This window comes from Palaemon carinicauda, chromosome 5 (genome assembly GCF_036898095.1).
Source record: "Palaemon carinicauda isolate YSFRI2023 chromosome 5, ASM3689809v2, whole genome shotgun sequence".
Lineage (NCBI taxonomy): Eukaryota > Metazoa > Arthropoda > Malacostraca > Decapoda > Palaemonidae > Palaemon > Palaemon carinicauda.
In genome coordinates this window covers 88591810-88601809 of record NC_090729.1, presented here as the reverse complement: position 1 = coordinate 88601809, position 10000 = coordinate 88591810, and the positions used below count along the sequence as shown (strand labels likewise).

At 41.7% G+C, this 10000-nt stretch overlaps 1 protein-coding gene across 1 annotated transcript in view; it reads left to right on the top strand.

Moving 5' to 3' along the window:
• LOC137641366 (uncharacterized) overlaps positions 1-10000 on the top strand; it is a 413026-nt gene that overhangs the window by 234395 nt on the left and 168631 nt on the right.

Genomic DNA, 10000 nt, shown 5'->3' with positions numbered 1-10000 from the left:
GCTTCCTGTAATCTAATTTTAGAGATCTTCTTCTAACACTGATTTTGACATAGGAAAAATCTATTTTTTCAGTGAGATAGCCATGTCGTTCCAATAGAAGTTCTTCATTGGCAACTCCTACTACGGATATTTCTGCAAGTGATATAACAGAGAAATTCTACCTTCGAGGTAACAAAGGAGTTCTGACCTCCAGAGCGAATATCTCGAGAGATATCGTGTATAAATCAGAGTTGTGTTAATAACAAGCCATGGTTATCCTTTCCCCGAATAGAGTTAACCTTGTCTTGAAGAAAAGGTGTGGGTAGGATACGTGGGTGAGAGAACCGTTACAAATCCCAATCTCAATATGCTACAGCTAACACGTTTTCTGTTGAACCATTCCAGGAGAAATCATCGCATTACGCATGACACAAGGTCTCACATTGAGAATTGGGATGGGATGGAAAAGTAACAGGCGGGCCATCAGGATGATAAGGCTATCTCACCCAAAAATAGATTTTTCCTATGTGTAAATCTGTTTAGTTTTTTGGGCTCAAGCCATGTCGTCTTGATGGAAGTATACCAGAAAATTATCATTCTCAGTTGTGGCCAAAAGAGTTGTAACCCTGTAACTCCATATATATCAGCAATAAAGCATACTTCATACAGCATTGGTAACTATGGTACCGAACAAGGAGAGTAAGCGAGAATTTTGTACAAAAGTATGAGCAAAGTCGATCAATAATATAGTCCTACTCACTGCAGATAAGAATTTTGTCTCCAAAAGATGAAAATACCGAAGTCTATAAAAGGAGGGTTAAAAATTTTGATACATTATTTCTATATTACATAGATAGCAGGTCCAAAGAAAAGGAAACTCAAAAAGGAACAGTACTCATTTCTTGTGTCCAATAGTACATACATGTAGTATTGGTAATAAAATATTATATACAATATAAATATATATATATATATATATATATATATATATATATATATATATATATATATATATATAATATATATATATGTGTGTGTGTGTGTATATCTATATATTATTATACGATTATGGCTCCCGGGTCTGGGCCCCAAAAATATATTATACTATGGGTCGTGACTGGGAACCGAACATATAATATTATGTATAATACGACTGGCAAGTTACTCAACCTCAAACTCATTTGTTTGCTTTTACATTAAAACTGTAACACTTTAAAATATTAATACACGAATTCTGAGACAGTAAAATAACTTCCAGACAGCAATATATAAAAAACTGTATATCAAAAGGTCTCTTAAGTACACTCAAAACTAAACTGGGTAATTATTCTTAAGAATTACTCAAAACTTGATATGGTTCTTGACAGGACACGTGCGAATATGGCTCTAAACAATAGTAATTTGAATAATGTAGTCTTTACAAAAAACATATTCTATATAGATTACAACACTTTGAAAGAATTTACATGATAACAAAATAAGTCACTCGAAAAAATTAAGTCTGAACAAAACTTAGATTAAGACAAAATATTACGGTTTGAAAATTATGTAAACACTAGACTTTAAATGTTGAATCTGAATAGACCTTAGACTAAGACAAAAGAAATACTACAATGAAAATTATATAAAAGCTTGAAATTAAATCTGAAAAATACAATATTCAAGTTAGATACTGAATGAAAATAGATAACCAGATCACAATAAAAAATCTGTTCTCGTTATTACAGGGCCATTTACAAGAACTTTACACAGTGCTAACATTCACCCTAATACAATGAATTCAAAATCACCGTTTTGTCTTACGTATCTTTTCAACACACGATTTGCTCTCGGTCACATACTAAAGACATTGAACACTTTTAAAACAATACTCTGAACAGCATGCGAGAGGGAAAGAGGTGAGAGACGATCTTAAGGCAGGATTTTTCTATCTGTCTCTAACCCTGGTGTCCCCATTAATATAAAAAACCTAGCTGCTTCCAGAAATTTCCAAAAGATTTGGGAAGCGTGGGGACCTTGGCCTAAGGGCATCAGAGTTTTCAATTAGATAAAAATGTCAAGAGGTGAATCAAGGGTTTTCAGACAACTCTCAGATGCATATCAACGGACCCGCGAAACAACTCTCCAAGCTAACTCCGCCCACCCTATATCCCTGAAATAAAAAAAAAAAGATAACATTTATCACTAGGCTTTTTGCAAAAATTCCAAGCACGGGGTACAAAATTTTCCAAAACACATGGTCCTGTGTATTCTCTCTCAAACACGATGCAATGCCTCATAAAAGTTTAAAAAAACATTACATAAGCCCTTGTTCATATCGCGCACGAATCCCACATCACTCTCAAATAGATTACGCAAGAATTCAAAACAAAAATACGTGAAATAAAAAGTTAATTCTTAAAAATAACATAAATTTATACATACTGACTTGAATAAAGAATACAATGAAATTAACGACGAGAGTCTTACGTAATTTACATATCACACTTACATTTACATAAGAGGAGTTCTTTATGAGAGCTGACTATTCATCTCTTCAATACATATATGAAAACAATATAAAATATAAGTAAAATCAATAATAAACTACTTTATTTACTCTACACTAGACCAGCTTCGTAGGAATATATATATATATATATATATATATATATATATATATATATATATATACAGAAAACCAGAGCTTTCAGACCCCAAATTATGGATTAGAGTAGTAAAACATTAATACTCGTGACATAAAAGGAAAATATCACCTATGACTCATTATATATGGAACAAGAGATTATAGTTCCCTTACACCATGTAGATTGAGAAGTCCCAAACAGTACAGTCCATAGGAGTCCATGCACAAAACTTAAGAATCAGTTTTAATCACACTACCAGTGGCCACCACAAAGTGTTTAACCCCTTCCAACTGATGTAAGTAATGTTTGAACATCACTCTTGAAGATTTCTATCTTGTGTAAACCTGTAACCCTGCAAAGGACATAGATTGGAAAATATTTAAGGAAGAGGCAACTTTTCTAGGGTCATGATCCCCTGGAATACTTTGCAGGTCAGCCCTTCTGATGAAAAAGGTGGGTTTGGACCTCAGCTTTTTCAGAGAAAGATTAGATCTTGTTGTCTCCCCTTTAAAAAGATGCCCGCCTTTAAAGGCACAACTCTTCGATAGGTAGGCCTTGAGGTACTCCATGGGGCACAGAGAAGGGTCCTCCTGTAGTGGGACAATCTTCCAGGGCTCCCAGCGTTTTATGGGAAGTTTTTCTTTTTTCGCCAAGAAGGCAGGATCTGGATAAAGGTTTACCTTTCCCGAATCCGAGAATTCAATGTGGCTATCATCCTTTGAAAGGTCCACAATCTCACTGACGGTAGCACCAGAAGCCATAGCAAGCAAAAAGATAGACTTTTGAGTAAGATTCCTTAGAGAGGCAGAAGCGTTATCTATCGAAGAGGGAAAGTGCAGGTCTTTATCCAAGGACCATGAAATAGCCTTGTGAAGAGCATTAGGTTTCAGTTTAGCCCAAGTCTTTGCGATCTTATTGAACAGCTCACTATTGAGTTTGATATCAAAAGCATAAGGGATCAGTCTGGTTAGTACCGACTTACAAGAGGCAATAGTTATAGAGGCTAGACCTTGATCGTGTAGTGAAATAAAGAAATACAGAAGTCCATAGAAATAGAAGAGGGCTGATAACTTTCCTCGAACGCAACCCATTTTATTTCCAGGAAGACAGATATTGTCATTTTGTGGTGTTTGATTTGTACTCTTCTATGAAATCAATCCTTTCCTTCACAATTCCTAATTTTCTTTGAGCCGCGAGGGCGAGAAAAACATAAGTTGAAGGGTTTTCATTATCGAAGAGGAAGCAAAAGACCATCTTTTGTTGAACATCCTGGGACAGCACTGGAGATGGTAGAGGGACCTAGAGATGCTTGAGTTCAAGGACAAGAGGGTACCAATTGCTCTTGGGACACTTGGGAACCCACAAGAGCTGCTGTTCCCCTGAAAGTACGCAGTTTGTTCAGTACTTTCAATAGGAGGTTGAATGGAGGAAATAGGTAAATGTAAGCCCATTGGCTCTAATCTAGAGACATCATATCCATTCCTGTTGCTTCTGGATCTAAGTTTGGTGCTACATACCGGAGAAGCTTTTCGTTGAGGCTCATAGCAAAGAGATTGATTTGTAGTTCTGGGACTTGGTCTAGAATGAAACAAGAGGGATTTTGCGTCCAGAGACCATTCTGTTTCATGAAGCTTGGATCTGGGAAGGGCGTAAACTGTCACATTGCGAACCCCTTTGAGGTGAACTGCTGAAAAATGCCATTACCTCCTTTTTGCTAAAGCGAGAATGGCTAGGATTACATGGTTGATCTGAGGAGATCTGGAGCCCAATCTGTGGACACAATATACTATTGTATTGTTGTCAATGACCAATATGATGCGTGATTTCGTCTTTGGGTATAGCCTCTTCAAAGTTAGAAATAGTGCCATAGCTTCCAGAACATTAATGTGAAACTTCTGAAATACAATCGACCACTGACCCTGCACTTTCTTGAAAGAGGAGTTTCTCCCCCCCCCCTCCACAACCTTGTTGCAAGGCGTCTGTGTGAATAGTCACGGAAGAAGGAGGGTACTGTAGAGGGACGAAGTTCCATAGACTCTTGTCAGTGGACTAGGGCTTGAGCTGCTTCCGCAATAAGACCGAGATTTTATGGTGAAGATCTCTCCGAGCATTGGATGCCTTTCTTCTCCAGACTCTGTTGGCATCTTTGAGTCTTGCTTTCAGGATTGGGTCTGTCACAGCAGTGGACTGTAACGACCCCAAGACCTTTTCCTGTTGTCATCTGGTGAGTAATTTTGAACGAAGTAGGCACCTGACCGAGTTTGCGATTCCCTTTCTTTTGTCTTGTGGTAGAGAGAGGGTGTGTGACTGTAGATTCCAGTGAAGTCCTAACCACTGGAATTTGGGAGCTGGAGATAGCCAGGACTTCTTGAGGATGATTTGGAAGCCAAGAGATTGTAGCAAGTTTATGAGCTCTTGGGCTGTTCGAAGACATTCCGACTTCGTCGCAGACCAGACTAACCAGATGTCCAGGTACACTATCACCTGAAAGCCTCTGTTTCAAAGTTGTTGAACAATGGCCTCGACTAGCTTCATGAAAATCTTTGGAGCTATTCTAAGCCCAAAGGGCATAGCTTTGAATATGTAGGTCTTTCATGCTGATTTGAAACCAAGGTAGGGGGAGAAACGCCGACCTAAGATCTATGGAAACGGTGTAGGCCCCTTGGGGTAGTAGGGTCCATATTCGCAATATAGTCAGCATATGAAATTTGTCGTTCAGAAGGAATTTGTTTAGTGGGGACAAGTCTAGAATAGTTTGAAGAGTGTTTGAAGCTTTTTCAGGCATGCAGAATAGCAGCCCTTGAAAGTTAATGGATTTTGTGCAACGGATGATTTCCTTCCGGAGAAGGTCCTGAACATAATCCTCCAAAAAGGGGGTTGTGGGTGTAAAGAACCTCTTGAACCGTGGTGATTTCTGTTTCAATTTCCAGCCAAGCCCTTTTGAGACTATGCTGTGAGCCCAGGGATCGAACTCCCATTGATCCCTGAACAAGTTAAGTCATCCCCTACCGGAAGCTCCTTATTGTTGTTGTGAAGGACCTGCATCTTTAGTCGCCTTGCCTCTACTTCCTCAGCCTCTAGTTTGACCGCCTCTTCAAGGCCTTCCCCTGTTATCGGAGCCCTTCTTATGAGCTTTGGCAGGGTGGAACGTGATGGTAGCTCTCTCGTACACTGGATAGAAGGCTAGAGACTGTGAAACATACTGCTGGGGAACTGTGTACACAGCCTGAAGGATGGCGGTAACTGAGGCTGTAGCGACAGAAAAGGATTTCCTTCCCTTAAAGTGACTTCTGGGCTTCTTGCCCTTGGGTTGAGGTCCTTCTTTAACCAATTTTTCAGAGAAGAGATAGATATTGGAGTCGATCGGTTTTCTAAGTTCATGTGTGCTTGTAACAAGGCTAGGACGTGTTCTCTACATGCCTTCCTGGCTAGGAAGAAAGCATGGAGATTCCTATGAAGCATGACTAGGTGAGTTTTTGCCAAAACAGGATAGAGATCAGATTTGGAATAGTTTCAGTAAGCGTCCCTAGATAAGAATGGAAGGATAAAGAGGCACAAAGTCTCTCTTTAGCTTCCAATTCTTCCTTTAAAAGGGATTCGGGAATCCTTGGCAGTTTCTCATTAAACAGTTTGCCACCGATGTCCCTATCTGGTTTTCCAACAGTGAAGGTATATTGGATGTCCTCCTAGTTGTTCAAGTTACAAGGAAGGGCCAGAGAGACAGGATTACATTCCTCTAGCAATGCGAATGGCCTGTTCTCCACTACTGCTTTCATCACGGCCTCTAAGCTTTTAGAAGCAAAGGGGAAGACAGTATCCTTGGGGGCCACAAAAGTTGCCTGTTTCCTGCCAAAGGCAGAAAGTTGGGTATTAGTGAATTCAGGTGTCTTTAACTCCCTAACCAAAAGGGATTAAGCCTTGCTATGGTCCAAAATGATTGTTTCCTTAGGGATCGTACCATCCCTAATGAACGCTTCTGAGTTAAGCCTAACATAGCTGTAAGGATATCTATCAATTGATGGAAAGAATTCCAAGTCCGAAACTGGCCTGGAACACAAACCATATGGAGGAACCCTTCGGTTAAGGCCATATGCTCAGCATAGTGCTAAGGATCTTAACTGTACATTCGGGTAGGCTGGAAGCTGGAGGAGCCTTAGAAACAGGTGCCTTTTGTAAAGCTTCTATCCTCGCTGTTAGGTCCGCTTGAGAACGTTCATATTTGGCGGTTAGGTTCTCCATGAAAGCTTTCATAGACGCCATTAGTTCCAAGTTATCAGGAAGCTATGGTTTCTCTAATATTGGAACCAGGGTGGAGGTGGAAGTGGGGGCTTGAGCAGCAGTGATGAGGGAACAAACTAAAGAGGCACTGGGAACTGTACACACCTGATGTACATCCAATGACTCTCCTAAGGCTTCCGTGGTCAGAAGGATCCTCTCCCTCTCTGACAACATAGAAAAAGTAGTCGACATGTTCTCACTGTCCAGGCTCATGACTTGCAGAGTGTTCCGGACATAATCATCCACATGATCTGCTGGTACTGGCGGTAGTTGAACCGTCAGTAATTGGTGAGTAAACACAGAGGTCACTTCAGCCTTTGGAAAGAGGAGGTCCTTCAGTTCCAGAGAAGGAAGATAAGGGGCACCTTGTTAAGAGCTCTTCTGGAAGCCTCTTACTCAGTGTCGGAGCATCGTCCGACTTCGATCTCGAACGTCCAAGGAGATGTCAGTGGCATAGAAGCCGGTTTGAAGGAGATATGAGCAAACCTGGCAGTTGGTAGGTTACCAGATTGCAATGGATTCGTTGGAAACAAGACAATCACCATGTTTCCGGCAGGTCTTGTGGCCACGGGGCAAATTGACCCGCCTGGTACAGGTGCCCGTTGAACACTCCATGTCATCAGTGACCTGTAAAGATAAGTCGGGTAGTTTGTAGCGCTACGGCCAAGCGTCCTAATTTGCTTATTATCGCTCCGACTGTTATCTTGTATAGAATAAAAACGTTTGGAAATGGTCTACGGAACTTAAATATGTTGTGTAAGGGGGGGGGGGTCCGGGGGGGCGCAGCCCCCCTGGGTAAGGACACGGCTTTTAGCATAGGTTAGGTGGGTTTTTTAAGTTAGCTTCTCCCGTCGTACTCGTAGGTAAGGAAACTGTTGTGTAAGGGGAGGGGGGGGGGGGCGGTTCGGGGGGGGCGAAGCCCCCCTGGGTAAGGATACGGCTTTTAGCATACGTTAGGTGGTTTTTTTAAGTTAGCTTCTCCCGCCAAAATCGTTTTTAGAACGACGGCCACAGTTCAGAATATTCCCGTTTTCTACGGGATCTGGCCGTCACCCTACAAAGGCTCCGATAAGTCATTTCAATGAGTACATATCATTAGAAATTATATCTTCTTCAAATTAGTTAAACAAAACACACTCAAATCTAAATAGACCTATCGCCTAAAGAATGGCTAAGATTAAGCATAATCAGAACACATGCCAAGCAGCTCAGAAATCTGTAGTGATTTATGAAGTAAAATGAAATGACAGTGTGGTACGAATATGGAGGAAATGATCACATCAAAGGGACACCAGAACCTCCACAGTAGGTCTATTGGATAAAACCAAGAAGGCAAGTTCACCCATCATATTGCCTATACCAGCAACAGCTGTCCCCGAGGTAGCAGCAGCTGGGATGTGGCAACTATTTCTATTAGCTAGTAAAAGACTGACCTGTCAGTACCCCTGGCATGTTGACACAAGGCAGCAGATGCATTGTAAAGTCAACAGGGGGAGAGTGAACAGTCCCATAGGGAAGGGTCCTTACTCAGGGGAAGTACAGGAAAGAAAGGCAGTTAATAAGTGAACCTTCCAAGACCTGATCATTATCATTAACTTATGAAAAGTGGAGCTGCAGCCTGTAAGATAATGAGAGCCGTACAAGACAGCCAGGAAACTGAGAATTATAGATTTAAAGTATATCCTGACAATCAGGCAGGATCCAACTGACCAACTCTAGAAGACAATGCTCATCAGATGTGGGATAGGAGAGAGCAGCTGTCTAGTCTAATGCTGCAGCTGTGGTGCCAGAAGGGATGACCCATAGCCAACATACAGCCAGTGCTAGAGGAACTGAAGTGGATAAGACAGAAAGCACAGACAGAAGGCAGCACCTCTGTCTAGATAGGCTAACCTGGCAAGGGAGTCAAGACTCCATAGCAAGAGGGATATCTCAAGCTGACAAGACAGAAAGCAGGTACAGAATGCAACACCTCTGCCTAGATGGGCTAATATGGCAAGGGAGTTAAGACTCAATAGCAAGATTGATATACCACAAGAAGTGAAGCTGCAGACATAGAACAGACACTGCCAAGGCAGCAGAGGAGGACCCCAAGGGGTACCAACTCCATGCCTAGATAGGGTTAGGCCATAGGGAGAAATGTGTAGACCTAGCCTACCTAGCGGGTGAGGGAAAGCTCAAAAGCTGGGGTGAGATGACTAGACAAGAGAAACATAGTTCCCAGTACAGTCAGGTTATGGCCTAACTAGGAAGGGAAGGGTGAAAGAGACACCCAAGGGTGGTCTCTAAGGAGGCAGAGAGGGGGTTGGAGAAAATCTCACCTACCTAGAGAAGGAAAGATAGCCTACAAGTAGGCACACTAACAGGCACAAGGAGGGGGAAAGAAGGGGGTGGTGTTAAGAGATTCAGAAAGCAAGACACCTAGAAAAGCAATAGTGATCCAAAAGATTTGCTGTGATAGGGCACAGAGGACACATCCTCACAACCAGGCATAGCCTACCAAAGATTAAGAGAGAAGTCCATTAATGGTTAAGGTGACAGAAGCAGGTCTACTAGTCAGCATCAGAGCAGGGTGTAGTGCATCCCAATGGGTAAACATAAAGAGACATAGGGAACAGGATCCCAAGACTTGTACCACATCGCCACGCATATAGGCTAAGTGGAAAGTGGGAACAGTCACCCTAGGGCGACTGAGAATACTATCCAACTCCCAGAAGGACCTTCAAGACCGCAGCTTCCCGCCGTGACGAATCAACGGCATGGGAGGATAGACAGCCTCACCCAACCAGAAAGTTTAGGTGAAAGAAGGTATGGTGCATAGTGGAAATTTACCAGGCATGACCGCCAGCTAGGGTAGGCTAACCTAATTCAATGCTGATAAAAAACACACAAGAAACACCATGAAAGAATGGGGGGATACCATAAACATACCCCACTTCAAAATAATAATACAAAACATATTCCTACAGTAAAATGACTAAATAACTAAGTGTTTCTGAGCTATTTGGAACATGATGCAATGGCGCCGACCCCGGAGCAATAAAAGCATGCAAATCGAAATAAACAGGGGGTGGGGACGCGAAATTCTCCAACACACGAAAAGGGGTACTCAATTT